This window comes from Ovis canadensis, chromosome 4 (assembly GCF_042477335.2).
Source record: "Ovis canadensis isolate MfBH-ARS-UI-01 breed Bighorn chromosome 4, ARS-UI_OviCan_v2, whole genome shotgun sequence".
Taxonomy (NCBI): domain Eukaryota; kingdom Metazoa; phylum Chordata; class Mammalia; order Artiodactyla; family Bovidae; genus Ovis; species Ovis canadensis.
This window is the reverse complement of record NC_091248.1, coordinates 26,018,917-26,035,199: the sequence shown is the minus strand read 5'-3', so window position 1 is coordinate 26,035,199 and position 16,283 is coordinate 26,018,917. Positions and strand designations below refer to the sequence as shown.

At 40.9% G+C, this 16,283-nt stretch overlaps 1 long non-coding RNA gene across 1 annotated transcript in view; it reads left to right on the top strand.

The window, feature by feature from the left end:
• The window catches only part of LOC138439140 (uncharacterized), a 299,286-nt gene that overhangs the window by 197,320 nt on the left and 85,683 nt on the right, over positions 1–16,283 (top strand). The window contains exons 5-6 of the long non-coding RNA XR_011256586.1: positions 4,097–4,166; positions 4,342–4,445. This is a non-coding gene — a long non-coding RNA (uncharacterized lncRNA). The remainder of the gene's footprint in view (positions 1–4,096; positions 4,167–4,341; positions 4,446–16,283) is intronic.

The window sequence follows — 16,283 nt, the reverse complement described above, 5'->3', positions numbered from 1 at the left end:
AATTAAATGAGTAAATAATATGTAAAGTGATTAGGACAGTATCTAGCACAAAGGAAAAAATGAGCAAAGGGTAACTGATTAGCAGTGATATTATTGTACTTTTTTAACCAGTCCTTGAGAATTGCCGTTTTCCAAGCGTGGTTCTAATTTTTAAATGTTAGGTCATTTACTTTTCAGAACATTGTAGAACACATTTATTTAAAACAAAATAATTAAGGTTGAGCTCGAACACAGCGCTTACTCGTTGGCTGTCACCGACTTGCGCCTCTCACGACCTTCTCCCGTTTAACCACCCCAAGAGCCTGGTGCTGAAGGTACTTCGGTTATCCCCATTTTACAGGTGGGAAACTGAAGCACAGAGAGGGTAAAGAACTCACTTAAGTTTACCCAAACAGTCATAATGGAGCCAGGATAGACACCCTCTCAGCTCCTTCGGATGATGCTATTTTAGTACTGGCTCTGCATTTGAGATTTAACATCCAACTTTTTCTAGAAGCTTTCTAGAATAAATTAATGTTTGCTTCTTATAAAGGAATATTTTTCTTTCTAAATCTCTTAAGTAAGTAAGAAAGAAAACAGTAAGAAAACCTGTTTGTAGAAAGATATCATCTTGAAAGAAAAACCAGTGTCTAGTGCCAGGGACAGGAAGGAAGAGTGAAAAGTAACAGAAAAATCACAATTTTAGACCAATTAAAAATGGACTAGGGAATCTGGCACTTACTTGACTCTGCAATAGAATGGGTCTAAATAAAAAACCAACACTATTCAGACACAAGAGTAATAGGTTCTAGGCATTGTAAAAACCAATTTTGGGGAAAATCATATGCTATTGTAACAGCAAAAAATTTGAGGACTATGAGGTAAATATTCCTGAAGTAATTAGACCTTGTGGGTAACTATATTTTAAAATATACAATTAGGATAATAAATGTATTATTTCACATCACTTATTGTCTGTGATAGCATTTTAATTAACTGCTGAATTGATGATTCTAAATCTCCAGGCATATTACAAACAATTTTTCATAAAAGTTAAACCCATCTATACTTTTACTAGATGTGAAGTAGATTGTCTGTATCACCACACCTTCGCCAGTCTTGAATTAAATTATTGTATTTTTAAATGTGTCTTTATTTCATTCAATAATTATATTTTAAATTTGCAAATTACTATAAAGTTGAATAGGTCCTTGGACTCATTCATAGGTAGTTTTCTTCTCAGTATCATCTGCTTATGCAGATATTTCAATGTTAATAACGTTTCTTAGTGATTTGTATCAACTCTTTCTATAATAATGATAGGAGCTTCCCTGGTGGTTCAGATGGTAAAGAATCCACCAGCAATGCAGGAGATGTGGGTTCAATTCCTGTGTCAGGAAGATCCCCTGGAGAATCCCATGGACAGAGCCTGGTGGGTTACAGTCCATGGGGTTGCAAAGTATCAGACACAACTGAGCAAATTTCACTTTCACTTTCTCTATAATAATGCTATACATATTTTAATTTTTGTGAATATTCTACTATGTTTGCCATTTGACTTTTTTTATAAGTATGTTTTATTCTTATTTTTTAATTTAAATTTATTTATTTTAATTGGAGGCTAATTACTTTACAATACTGTATTGGTTTTGCCATACATCAACATGAATCTGCCACAGGTGTACATGTATTCCCAATCCTGAAGCCCCCTCCCACCTCCCTCCCCATACCATCCCTCTGGGTCATCCCAGTGCACCAGCCCCAAGCGTCCTGTATCCTACATCGAACCTGGACTGGCGATTTCATTTCTTATATGATATTATACTTGTTTCAGTGCCATTCTCCCAAATCATCCCACCCTCGCCCTCTCCCACAGAGTCCAAAAGACTGTTCTATACATCTGTGTCTCTTTTGCTGTCTCGCATACAGGGTTATCATTACCATCTTTCTAAATTCCATATATATGCGTTAGTATACTGTATTGGTGTTTTTCTTTCTGGCTTACTTCACTCTGTATAATCGGCTCCAGTTTCATCCACCTCATTAGAACTGATTCAAATGTATTCTTTTTAATGGCTGAGTAATACTCCATTGTGTATATGTACCACAGCTTTCTTATCCATTCATCTGCAGATGGACATCTAGGTTGCTTCCATGTCCTGGCTATTATAAACAGTGCTGTGATGAACATTGGGGTACACATGTCTCTTTCAATTCTGGTTTCCTTGGTGTGTATGCCCAGCAGTGGGATTGCTGGGTCATAAGGCAGTTCTATTTCCAGTTTTTTAAGGAATCTCCACACTGTTCTCCATAAACTGCATAAGTATGTTTTAAAAATGAAGCTACTACAATACTGTAATTAGCCTCCAATTAAAATAAACAAATTGATTTAAAAAATTTTTAAAAAATAAAATGAAGCTATATAGTGACTTATTCATAAATATCATAACCAAATCTTCCATTTGCTTTAATAAGGCAAATATTAACATGCTTTCATGTTATATTTGCTTTAATAATTTGTTTAATAAGTTAAATTTAACTTAACATTTAACAATCACGGCCATCTAACTGAAGCTTTCCTGGCAGCTCAGATAGTAAAGAATCTGCCTGCCATGCAGAAGACCTGGGTTCAATCCCTGGGTCAGGAAGATCCCCTGGAGAAGGAAATGGCTACCTACTCCAGTATTCTTGCCTGGAGAATCCCGTGGATAGAGAGGCCTGATGGGCTGCAGTCCATGGGGGTCACAAAGAGTCAGGCACAAGTGAATGGTTAACACTAATCACAGTAATAAGGGGACAGGCATAGCAAACTCTATCATCTAGACTAGCATTATCAGCTATTGGTGTCAACATACTGACAAAAGGGTATATGAAATGCTTAAAAGTGGTCAGAGGTTATTCTTGTGGTAAATCAGCATATGTGTAAAGGACATATACACATTTCTCCCCTTCACTATTCTTATTAATACCTTAATATTTCCTTCTTGTTCTGTTACATCCATGTTCAAACTGCCTTAGAAATTCTTTGCATATACATTGGAATATAATTCAGCCTTCAAAAAAAAATCCTGCTATTTGTGATAACATAGATAGACCTTGAGGGCATTATGCTAAGTGAAATAAATCAGACAGAGAAAGACAAATACTGCATGGTATCACTACTGAGTGGAATTGGAAAAAAAAAAAAAGAAAACACAGGTTTGTAGAAAAAGGACTGGAATGCTGATGAGTAGGGGTTAGAAAATGGAGAAAATGGGTCAGGCAGTACACACTTTCAGGTCTAAAATGAATGTGATCAGAGGGGATTGAACTGTCAACTATAGTTGATAGTCACCTAAATTGAAATTTGCTGAGGGGGTAGAACTTAAATGTTCTCACCAGGAAAGAAAAGGAAAAGAAAAAAGAAAACAAGATAAGGGAGGTGATGGATGTGTTAATTAACTAAATGAGGGGAATTCTTTCACAAATGTGTGTGTCTATCAAATTACCATGATGTAAACTTTAAATACTTTATAATTTTATATGCCAATTATAACCTCATAAAGCCTAAAGTAAAAAGAGGGGTAACTTCTGGAAATCTAATATATAGCATGGTGATTACAGTTAACATCACTCTATGATATCCTTGAATGTTGCTGAGAAAGTGGATCTTATATATTCTTACCACAAAACAAATTATAATTAGGGAAAGATTGAAGGCAGGAGGAGAAGGGGACAACAGAGAATGAGATGGTTGGATGGCATCGCTGACTCGATGGACATGAGTTTGAACAAGCTCTGGGAGTTGGTGATGGACAGGGAAGCCTGGTGTGCTGCAGTCCGTGGGGTCACAGAGCCAGACACGACTGAGCGACTGAACTGAACTGAGGTGATGGAGGTGCTAGCTAGTGGTCATTGTTTTGTGATATGTAATATATCAAATACACCTTAAACCCATACACCTTAAACTTATGTAGTGTTATATGCCAATTAATTTCAATAAATCTGGAAAAAATCTTTTCTAGAATGTATCTATGCTAGATTGTAGTATTGGAGCTTCAATACCCTGCCTTCTCTGTCACCTCATTTCTTCTGTTTTTGTTTTCTACCTGTAGATTTTCCTTGTTTATCTTTTCAGGCCAATAGCTGCATTGAAAGATGAAAATACAAGGGGAAAATATCTCCGATTTCTCCATTGCATTTGAAAAGTGAGTTAAATATCCCAAGGGCTCTTCTTTGGGGGACAGAATGGGGCCCTTTCTCATGTCACTCTGCACATGAACCTTGCATACATGATTTTCCCGTGTTCTTAGAGAATAAGAACTTTTGAGGCAGAAAGCTCTGCAGAGACTGCTCATTATTTCATTTCTGTTTGAAACTTAGGTGAGGCTCCTGACCAAAAGAAGACTGTGCTTTGAAAAATACCACTCCGTTCCAGCAGGACAACATCTGGACCAGCTCGAGAGGCAGGCTGGTAGTCTTGACAAGTAAGATCTATGGGCAATCAGATGAGCACTGGATCCCGCCAGAGCTTGCCAGAAAGTGATAGATGTTGATGAGAATTGTTATCATCTCTGCCTCCTCTTGTCCAAACTTCGAGTCCCAAATCAAGCGCTCTGCTCAGCTACCAGTGGGGCACTGTGGCCCAGGTGAAGCTGCGTGGTCAGCCGGTTAGCGGAAAAGTGCAAACGACACTAGGCCATCCTCTTTAAGAAAAAAAAAATTATTTGCTTGTTTGTTTATTTTGGCTGTGCTGGGTCTTTGTTGCTTCTTGGCCTTTTTTCTAGTCGTGGCGAGTGGGGGCTGCTCTCTAGTCTCAGCGTGCAGGCTTCTCGTTTCAGCGGCTCCTCTGTGGGGCACGGGCTCTTGAGCACGTGCTCAGAAGTTGTGGTGCACAGGCTTTGCTGGCCGCAGCACGTGGGATCGTCCCATGTCTCCTGCCCTGGCAGGCAGATTCTTGTCCACCAAGCCACCAGGAGGCCCTGGCCTCTCGTTTTATGCATTACTCCGAGTACTTCTTCCAGCGTTCGCTTCAGATTCCTTCCACTTGTTTTCATGAAGGCCTCAGGTAGGAATTCTCATGGCTCTTCCTAAACAGGAAAACTGGGCTGGTTCAAATAATCCTGCAGGTTAAATTCTGTTCCTTCAAGACACTTTGTTTCATACTCGTTCAGCGTTTTAAAGGAGCGTTGTCTGTGATGATTCACTTGGTGCACAGCTGTCTATACCTGGCAGCGTCAGTACGGTGGAAAATTCATTTCCTCGTCCAGATGTTTTTCTATTCCAGTTCTCCCATACTGGGATAGAGCTACAGAGACACAAAAGTTCAGCTTAAATGCAGTACTTCGGTGGCAGTATGTCCAGGGCCTCATTCATGAGAGTTCAGCTTCCAGCTCACCCCTAACCTGGTGGCATTGCCTGCAGAATCTTCATGCATCCGCAGATTCCTCTCCTTTTATTGCCCTCATTCCCTCAGGCCAATGTTTGGCAGAAACATACTTCTAGTGGGTTTTACCAGTTTTCCAGGTAGCATCATATATTAAATATCGCCATTAGCCTAATGTATTGTTGCCACCAGGAACTGAAACAGAGAGGAAAAGGGTTTAAAGAATTAACTTGTTAAAAACTCACTTCTATGAAGCCTCTGTCATTACCAGCTACAATTTCAGTTCAGTCCAGTCGCTCAATTGTGTCCGACTCTGCAACCCCATAGACTGCAGCACGCCAGGCCTCCCCGTCCATCACCAACTCCCGGAGTTTACCCAAACTCATGTCCATCGAGTCGGTGATGCCATCCAGCCATCTCATCCTCTGTCGTCCCCTTCTCCTCCTGCCCTCAATCTTTCCCAGCATCAGGGTTTTTTTAAATGAGTCAGCTCTTTGCATGAGGTGGCCAAAATATTGGATTTTTAGCTTCAGCATCAGTCCTTCCAGAGAAGGACTGGTTTCCTTTAGGATGGACTGGTTGGATCTCCTTGCAGTCCAAGGGACTCTCAAGAGTCTTCTCCAGCTACAGGCTACTCCTTAACACATTTCCCAGACTGCTAGAGTGTAACTGTCATTTAGGACATTGTCTTTGAAAAACAGGGAAGCCTAGGTGGAGCAGTGGTGAAGAAAGCACCTGCCAATTCAGGAGATGCAAGAGATGCCGATTCCATCCTCGGGTCAGAAGATGCCCTAGAGGAGAAAATGGGACTCTGCTCTAGTATTCTTGCTTGGATGGTCCTGGAGGGTTACCATTTTGGAGTCTCAAAGAGTTGGACACAGCTGAGCACTCACATGTGTGATGCTTTGAAAAACACACTGCTATACTCCTCCCCTGACAGCACTGTCTCAGTGGATTTGGATTGGGACCCAGGAATGTATATTTTCAGAAGACCCCACATTTATTAGATGTATTGTATCAAAAAAAATAATCCCAGGTTGAGTTTTATGATCAGGCAAACTTAAGAAACTATCTTAATTATTGCTTTGCATCTTCTGCCTGAAGGATCTGATCATTTAGTCACATCTTAAATCTCATGGCTGAAGTGTGCCTTGTAGAAGTATCTCAACAAAGCAAGAAGGGCAGTTGGATTTTCAAAAAGATGGTTGTAGGGGCTGGTGTGTGGAAAGATAATTAAGGAGAGAGGCAGGAAATGAGCTTCACGGAAGACAAAGGGACAGAGGGAGCGCGAGGGAAGACATAGCGCTCCAGCTGCCCAGGCGGTGTGATAATGACCTCCGCCTTGGCCTTCCCGTGCCAGCCTCTGCACGCTCAAATCGCTCACAGCTGTCAACGGCCCTCTTACTGGGCCTCTCTCTGATTGCATCGCTCCCCCTCTCAGAGGCCTGCGCCAAGGCCCAATCACTGCTCGAGCCAAATTTACACTCTTAATCGCAGGTGTCAAGGCACTTAGCCTCTGGTTTCCTGTAACTGATGAGCATCAGCAGCCCAGGTCAGTCTTTTCACCCTGGCCCCCGAGGCTCTGTTTATGAGTCCTTGAGATGAAACTCTTCAGCTTGTTTTTGGCACAACCCCACCTTAGCCTTGGACCGCTTCTCCTTCCTTTTGATGTGGCCTTTCTTCCTTTAAAAACACTGTTCGAAAGGGACTTTTGCACTGTTAGCTTTTCCCTTCTCTTCTTACTGTCCAGGGTGGCCTCATTCTTCCCTGCTTCTTGACTTAAATTCAGAGTCTTCTTGATTCTAGGTCCCTGACCTCCCTTTTCATAAGACATTGACTTTAGAAAACTTGTAAATTCTTTCTCTGCCTCTTTGGAATGGTACAAACCTTCTCCCAGCCTCTTGCCAGTGTCAAAACGCAGGAAATGTCTTTCTTAAAGACCAGGTAACCACGTTTTTGACATGTAAACATACAAGGAGATAACACTTGGTGTGCCCATCTCTGTGGGAGGGGAGGAGCCTGATGACAGCTCCAACCAGCAGACCCAGAGGCTAATCACAGAGAAAATCATCTGTAAACTCAGGAATAACTCCATGTTCTCCACACATCACACTGATCGAATTTCTACTACATTCCTCTCGTATTTTCTACTAGCTCACCACCAGCTTTTAAAAACCCTCCTAATTTTTCTTTCTGCAGAATTGAGTTGCATCTCATTCCCCCATTGTAATAACTTGAATAGTTTTCCTGGCCTGTCTAACTTTGTCCAGTGGAATTTTTGCTTGACATTACCTAATACCACAGAGATGTAAGTGGTTGCATAAATATACAACCATACATTTCAGAAAAATAATGTGTGCATGTGTGTATACATAGATATATATATATATATCATATTTGCATCTTCAAAGTATAGAGCTTTTGAAATTGATGACCAGCTCTCTTAGTATCAAAGTCTCTTGAATAGGAATCTGTTAAACCAAAAAAAAAAAAAAGAGAGAGAAAAGAAAGATTAATGGAGTCTCCATATATGACTGGGTCATTACATGAAAATAAGTTTTAAAAAACCCTGAAGACATATTAGAACAGTTTTCTAATATAAGAAAAACAGCTGCTATCATTTTTTAAGGTCTGGGTAACAGTTCCTAGGTTGGAAAATGCACATTGTTGTGACTTTAAAAGCAGGGACATTTGTCTCATATATGTACAAATATGTGAGGGTGCCTAGCTGCTGCCTGATTCATGGAGCACTAGATCCAAGTGTCTTGTTAGTAAAAAGTATTAAACAAACAGAATGAAATAAAACTTTTAAAAAATCAATAAAATATACATTAACATTTTATATGCAACATACATATAAAATATAACTGTAGGGTTCTATTGATTTTACTAATTCATCAAAATTAAAAATCAAATGCTTCTTTGGCCCATAGTTTTTTCAAATAAACTTGGGGAAATAATATTACATCATGTGTGAAAAATAACTCGATAGAAGGAATATGTGTTTTCTAACACTTCTTTTAAAAAATTTTTGTCAAGTTTTTTAAAACTTTCATCTTATACCTTATTAAAATAGTTTTTCTGTTAGGTAAGTGGGAAAGGAAGCTCAGTTGTTAGATAATTTAAAGAACAGTGAAGACTTTCAGCCTTTCTTTTCTGACATTCAACTCCATCTGAACCACTGTTTCCTCCCAGGAAATACAAGGGGACATATTTGCTATTCAGTTGTTAGCGTGTGTGCGGGCTCAATCATGTCTGAGCCACCATGTCCTACTCTTTGTGACCCCATGGGATGTAGCCTACCAGGCTCCTCTGTCCATGGGATTTCCCAGGCAAGAATACTGAAGTGGGTTGTCATGCCCTTCTCCAGGGGATCTTCCTGACCCAGGGATCGTACCCAGATCTTTTGCATCTCCTGCGCTGGCAGGCAGATTCTTTAGCACTATACCATCTGGGAAGCCCCTGTTGAGTTGTCACTGGGGGCTTATCTGTCTGCAGGGGGACAAAGATTTTTCCTGGCAGTGCTGAGTTGGTTTGGGAATCACAGTTTCTTTCTATGGCCAGCAGTAGGAGGAAACTGTTCCCTAAAAATTCCAAAGGGATTCCTGTTCCTAGCCTCCCTTTCTTGGAAATGTGAAGAATCAAACTCCAGAACAAGTGCATGCGTGCATACTAAGCTGCTTCAGTCGTGGCTGACTCTGTGGTACCCTATGGACTACAGACTGCCAGGTTCCCCCGTCCTTGGGATTCTCCAGGCAAGAATAGTGGAGCGGGTTGCCATTCCCTCCTCCAGGGGATCTTTCTGAATCAGGGATTGAACTCCGGTCTCTTATGTCTACCTATATTGACAGGTGGGTTCTTTACCACTAGTGACACCTAGGGAGCCCAACAACCAGTTAATTTGTTTTTAACCTGACAGCCTCTTTCTACTTCTTTGTCTCCTCTTCCTCCTCCTCTTTTTTTTTTTTTTTTGGAATGCAACATTCCTAGGGTTTCCATAATACTCTTTTGCCTTCCAGGTATTGAAATAAACATATTGTCACTTGAGTGGAAGAGAACCCTGGGATATTGTAGTATTTAATTCTCAGGATTCTGGTAAATCTCCAGCCCCTATTCTTAGGCTAACCAAAGAATACTTTAAATTACAATGACAAAAAGAAATCTGTTGATGACATTTCACATTTATTTGCATATGGATGTGAAAGTATATGTTTGAGAATCACTTCTAAAGCTAGGAAGTACAGATGGCCAATTTGAACCAATCTGCTAATCTCTTGCATAGGGCCAAGATTATACAATTTTCTGTTACGTAAAACTGCCCCTTATAATTTGTAGATACAGTTCTATAGCCAAGTTTATTAAACATTTTTTTTAAACAAATGACCTCCAGTTAAATCTATTTCTAGTCTTTCCATTTCTCACCTAGAAAAGCAGATGGGAAATTGATTTTGTGGATGCATATCATACTTTAAAGCTTAGTAAAAATTGAGTGAACTGAGCTATTCATGAATAAGCTTAATATTAGAGATTGTAATTTATCACTTTTGGGGCTTTAAAAGTTTCTTTTTTCCTCAAGTTAAAACATTATTTATATGAGTGGCTAGACTTTTATTGAGCCCATTTTTTAATCTAGATATTTTAGGCCCCATGAAGGGCTAAACTGTACAAGTGATATTGTAAGTAGTTAATGCTATCAACCGCCTCCTGTCCTGCAACTTTATCTCCTCTGTGCCAACCTCTCAGTTCTTGTGTCTCCTCTCCCTTTTCCACTCGATACCCAGTCTGTTTCTAAGTTGCTCTCTACGTTGATCTTGTCTGAGAGATGAAGCATCAGGATTTGAACCAGGTCTGTAAGAAATGTTATATTTAATTCCAAAGGAAAGGAACGGAACAGGGTGTTCACATGGGGTTTCAGTCATAAAAACAAACCTAATCCCAGGGAATTAATGTGACCTGGATACACCTGAATCCTCTGCCCTCTACCACTCATTCTTAGCTATGAAAAACTTTCCATAGCACCACAGTGCAGTTGGACTTCCCAGGGGGCTCAGATGGTAAAGAATCTGCCTGCAATGCAGGAGACCTGGGTTCAATCCCTGGGTTGGGAAGACCCCTGGGAGAAGGGAATGGCAACCCACTCCGGTATTCTTGCCTGGACAGATGAGCACGGCAGGCTACGATCCATGGAGTTGCAAAGAATCGGATACTACTGAGTGACTAACACACACAGTTCAGTTAATATTTCATAAAACCATGTAGGTAGCTAGTTTAAAGGAATGCAATGGGGGTGCAAATTATTCCACTTGAGGAAATCTTAAGAATTTCTCACACAGAGAAAATACAGGATTTCTAGAGCCTGAATGTTTTTTGCACTATTGTTTTCCTTGGAGAGAAGCTATTGATTTGAGGAAGTAGAAAGTTTCTGGAGAAGAGTCATAGAAAATTTGTAAGAGAAATATTTCTGGGATAAATGTACCATGACATCAATTTCTTCTTTTAGGGACTGGGGATTTTGAGTTATGAAAACATTTTGGGGAGTGAACCCAGGTAGTCCCGAGTCCCAGGGGTAGGGATGTGTAATTAGCAGAGAGAGAAGGAATTACTTTACTTTTCTATTGTTGCTGTGATAAATTACCGTAGACTTAGTGGTTTAAAAACAACACAATTTTATTATTTTACAATATTTTGAGCCCCAGGTCCCACATGGGTCTTATTGGGCTCCTATCACAGTGTAGGGCTATATTCATTCACGGAGATCTATACACCTTTTACAGCTTTTGAAGGCCTCCGACATTCCTTGGCCCTGGTCCCCTTTCTCCATCCTGAAAGCCTGTGATGGCACACTAAGTCCCTGTCACGCTGCCATCTCTCTGGTTCTCCGCAGCTATTAACAGAAAGAGCTCGTTTTGCTTTGGAGGACTGTGTAATTAGATTGGGCTCACCTGGATAATCCGAGATAATCTCCCCATGTTGAGGTCTTCCATCTTAATTGCAAAATCATTTTCCTAAGTGGGGATTAGGGTGTGGACATCTTTAGGGGCCATTACTCCATCTACAAATAGAATCATGGGCTGCAGTGGGTTGTTGCTGGGCTGCTGAAGCTCTTAGTCTCTAACAGGATAATCTCCAGAGTGGAGTAGTCTCTTCCAGTGCAAAATCGAAGTGGATGCCTAAACTCAGTAATCAAAATGAGTACTATTTTAAAGCAGTATTTTTAAAAAATCAAAATCTTCGAGATAGGCAGTTTCATGCTTATAGTCTTTTGTCCCTCATTTGGCTGCATAAGAATGGGCCTCAGGCCTTGAACACTTTCTTACCAAACAAAAAGAAAAGAACCCCACACAACTTTTGCTGGGGTTATTGCCTTGTGTAGGAGAATCCTTTCTTGTTATAGGTTCAATGTATGCTCCTTTGCTCTGCTTAAGCATGTATGTCAATGGACTTCAGGTAGGCTCCAGGTTCCAGGATGTTAGACTTCATGACAGAGGAGTTGGTGTCTTTCTACTGCCATATGGGGCTTCCCTGGTGGGTCAGATGTAAAGAATATCTGCCTGCTATGCAAGAGACCTGGGCTTGATCCTTGTGCTGGGAAGATTCCCTGGAGAAGGAAATAGTTGCCCACTCCAGTATTCTTGCCTGGAGAATCCCATGGACAGAGGAGCCTGGCGGGCTACTGTGATATAAGCTGCACATAGAGTGGCCAGTTGCCTTGCATAGGCTGCCAGCCATGAGAGACTGATGCCCGTACTGGAGCTGATCTTGCTATGTCTTTTATCTATGTGAGTAAAGCATTATTCCATCCAGGGCTTGACTGTTGGGCGTTTCCCTTGTCAACTCCCAAACCAAGTTGCAGCTGAAGTGTTTGAAGTCCTCCCCTGAGACTGGTTTGTCTTCTGCTCTTTTGAGATTGATTCAGTGCTCAGTGTTTGGTTTAATAGAAATGAATGCAAAAAATCCATGATGATAAAAGTATCAGAATTTTAACTTTAAGATGGGCTTTTGTTTGCTTGCATTATGGTCTATTACTATTACGCAACAGAACAGTCACTTCCACATGGCCTATGGCAGATGGTTTACAAGTGTGTGTGAAGGGAGTGGGCAATGCAAGGGTTTTGGTGTCATTTTATTTTGATTGAAGACATTATTTATTTTTCATTTTGTTTAAAATATTCTGATAAAGGTTTTAAGGGCACATATTTTCCTCAGTTTATAATTAGGCTTTGTATGGTATTTGTTATTGTTGTTTAGTCACTAAGTCCTGTCTGACTCTTTGTGACCCCATGGACGGTAGCCCACCAGGATTTCCCAGGCAAGCATACTGGAGTGGGTTGCGGTTTCCTTCTTCAGGGCATCTTCTTGACCCAGGGATGAAACTCATGTCTCTGGCATTGGCAGATGGGTTCTTTACCTCTGAGCCACCAAGGAAGCCTTATATGATGCATTGTGAAGGCAAGTTACAAGGCAGAAAAACTGGAGCACGGCTCTGTGCAATGAGATAGCCTGGAATGAATAACACCTTGAGAACTGCTGTGTCCAGGTAAGAATCTGCATCAGTGTCAACATAATTAACTACAGGAGGATCATTCCACACCTGAAGACCAGACTGGTAAAGACACGTTCCATCACTAACAGCTATGGTGGGTTTCCTATTAACACCACATCAGATTTCTGGTTTCTTATTTTTATATTGTTTGGGAATATTTTTCAGGCCCAAGAGATCCTATTTTAGGTATATGTCTATACTCAATGGGATTGCAAAGAGTTACACACGACTGAATGACTGAACTGAACTGAGTAGCAAGAAGGGAAACTATAAGGAGGACCATTTTAAAAATATTTACTTTTATTTTATCATTATTATTTATTTGGCTATGCCAGCTTTTATCTGTGGCACGTGGCCCTTTAGTGGTGGCATGAGAACTCTTAGTGTGGCATGCAAACTCTTTAATGGTGACATGCCAACTCTTAGTTGTGGCATGTGAGATCTAGGTGCCTTACCAAGGATAGAACCTGGGCTCCTATAGGGAGTGTGGGGTCTTAGCCACTGGACCACTAGGGAAGTGCCAGGATGACTCAAAAAGAATAGTCTTTGTCCCAAAGAGTTCCTGGATAGATCATGGCAGGTGATAGAGATCAAAGTTGTTAATCTTCTGTGATGTGAGTCGAGAATATTGCTGTAGAGCACTGTTTGCTCTTCAGGTTGGGATATATAGACACCAATTTGAAGTGTGTAAAAATCAGTATCGAATTACATAAAGACAAGAAGCGGTATTTGGGGACTTCAGCCTGGAAACCAATTCACCACTGAGAATTTTATAGATTTTCCCTAAGCAAGGATCAGTTCAGGTCAGTCACTCAGTCGTGGACTGATCTCCTTTAGGATGGACTGGTTGATCTCCTTGCAGTCCAAGGGACTCTCAAGAGCCTTCTCCAACACCACAGTTCAAAAGCATCAATTCTTCAGCACTCAGCTTTCTTCACAGTCCAAATCTCACATCCATACATGACTACTGGAAAAACCATAGCCTTGACTAGATGGACCTTTGTTGGCAAAGTAATGTCTCTGCTTTTTAACATGCTATCTAGGTTGGGCATAACTTTCCTCCAAGGAGTAAGCATCTTTTAATTTCATGGCTGCAATCACTGTCTGCAGTGATTTTGGAGCCCCCCCCAAAAAGTCTGACACTGTTTCCTCTGTTTCCCCATCTATTTCCCATGAAGTGATGGGACCAGATGCCATGATCTTCATTTTCTGAATGTTGAGCTTTAAAGCCAACTTTTTCACTCTCCTCTTTCACGTTCATCAAGAGGCTTTTCAGTTCCTCTTCACTTTCTGCCATAAGAGTGGTATCATCTGCATATCTGAGGTTATTGATATTTCTCCCAGCAATCTTGATTCCAGCTTATGCTTCTTCCAGTCCAGCGTTTCTCATGATGTGCTCTGCATAGAAGTTAAACAAGCAGGGTAACAATATACAGCCTTGACGTACTCCTTTTCCTATTTGGAACCAGTCTGTTGTCCCATGTCCAGTTCTAACTGTTGCTTCCTGACCTGCATACAGATTTCTCAAGAGGCAGGTCAGGTGGTCTGGTATTCCCATCTCTTTCAGAATTTCCCACAGTTTATTGTGATCCACACAGTCAAAGGCTTTGGCATAATCAATAAAGCAGAAATAGATGTTTTTCTGGAACTCTCTTGCTTCTTCCATGATCCAGCAGATGTTGGCAATTTGATCTCTGGTTCCTCTGCCTTTTCTAAAACCAGCTTGAACATCTGGAAGTTCATGGTTCACGTATTGCTGAAGCCTGGCTTGCAGAATTTTGAGCATTACTTTACTAGTGTGTGAGATGAGCAAAATTGTGCAGTAGTTTGAGCATTCTTGGCATTGCCTTTCTTTGGGACTGGAATGAAAACTGACCCTTTCCAGTCCTGTGGCCACTGCTGTGCAGCACTTTCACAGCATCATCCTCCAGGATTTGAAACAGCTCAACTGGAATTCCATCACCGTCACTAGCTTTGTTCATAGTGCTGCTTTCTAAGGCCCACTTGACTTCACATTCCAGGATGTCTGGCTCTAGGTGAGTGATCACACCATTGTGATTATCTTGGTCAGGAAGATCTTTTTTGTACAGTTCTTCTGTGTTTTCTTGCCACCTGTTCTTAATATATTCTGCTTCTGTCAGGTCCATACCATTTCTGTCCTTTATTGAGCCCATCTTTGCATGAAATGTTCCCTTGGTTTCTCTAAACAAGAATATAAAATGTATATTCAACCCTTTGACAGTTCCTGGAATTCTGATGCATGCACTCAACTTGCAAGCGTCCTTTCAATTCAGGAGCAGTCAAATCTTTTATTGGCTTTTTCTAAGATACTCTTCCTTTCATGCTATTATCTCTCTGTTAAATTCACTTAGTTTTTCAACAATTTGACACTGATATGCTTAGGAATGATTTAGGATATGACCCTTTCTTTAAGGCATGGCCTTTCCAAGGTCCCACATGAAAAGCTGAGGTGCTCAGTGAGATTTGTTGACTCTTGTCGAACCACAATTTCAGCATCTCAAGGAACAGCATGACGTCCAAAATCCCTGCTCAGCTTTCAGTCTGATTGCAGCCATTTTCCGGTTGGCTTCTTGGTAGTTCTCACTGTGCGTGTCAATTCTGTCCCCAGCTGTCAACCTAAGCAGAACCCCCCTGCAGACTTTAGCTGTTTTTGCTGTCTGTGAATCTTCCTCTTCCTTTATATCCTGTCCGGAAAATTCAAGCCAGTTCAGCAGCCCTGAAGTCCTATTTCTGTCTCCCCACCTCAGCACGACCACTGCTCTCCAGTTGAGCTTCTGTTGTCTGTACTGAGGCCAGGAAATTGCCCCAAGACAGAAAGCCCAAACTGACATGGAACTCATCTCATGTACTGACTGATGAGTGATGAGCTTTATAGTTGTTTCTGGTGTGAGGGTAAGACCGAAACCAATTGCTCAGTTGCAGCCCGAAGCAGATCTGTCTGTTATATTTGGATGTTACTTTACTTCACAAACTTTGGGAGTCCGGAGCCTAGTCTTACCTTTTGACTGTGTAGTTGACACGTAGCAAATGCATAATATGGGAAAAGTTAAGGGCGATGGGAACCATCTTTGTAGTCAGAATGAGGAGAAGTGGAAAATCAGATGAGAGTATGGAAATGCTTGGATTATTTTCACTCGTGGTCACCATCTTTTTTTTTATCTTATCCTCCGCAGAGAATCCCATCTTCTTCATCATATATGTTGATGACGATCCAGTCATCATTATCATCTGTTGGTCTCTCTGCTCTTCTTCAATAACTGCATTAGAATGTTATTTCCCAGAACTTGGTTTGGACTGATTTTTCTAGTACTTACATTGACATCTTAAATTTTTATTATTTTGGCATTTAATCTCTGACCAGGTTACCCCCGATTT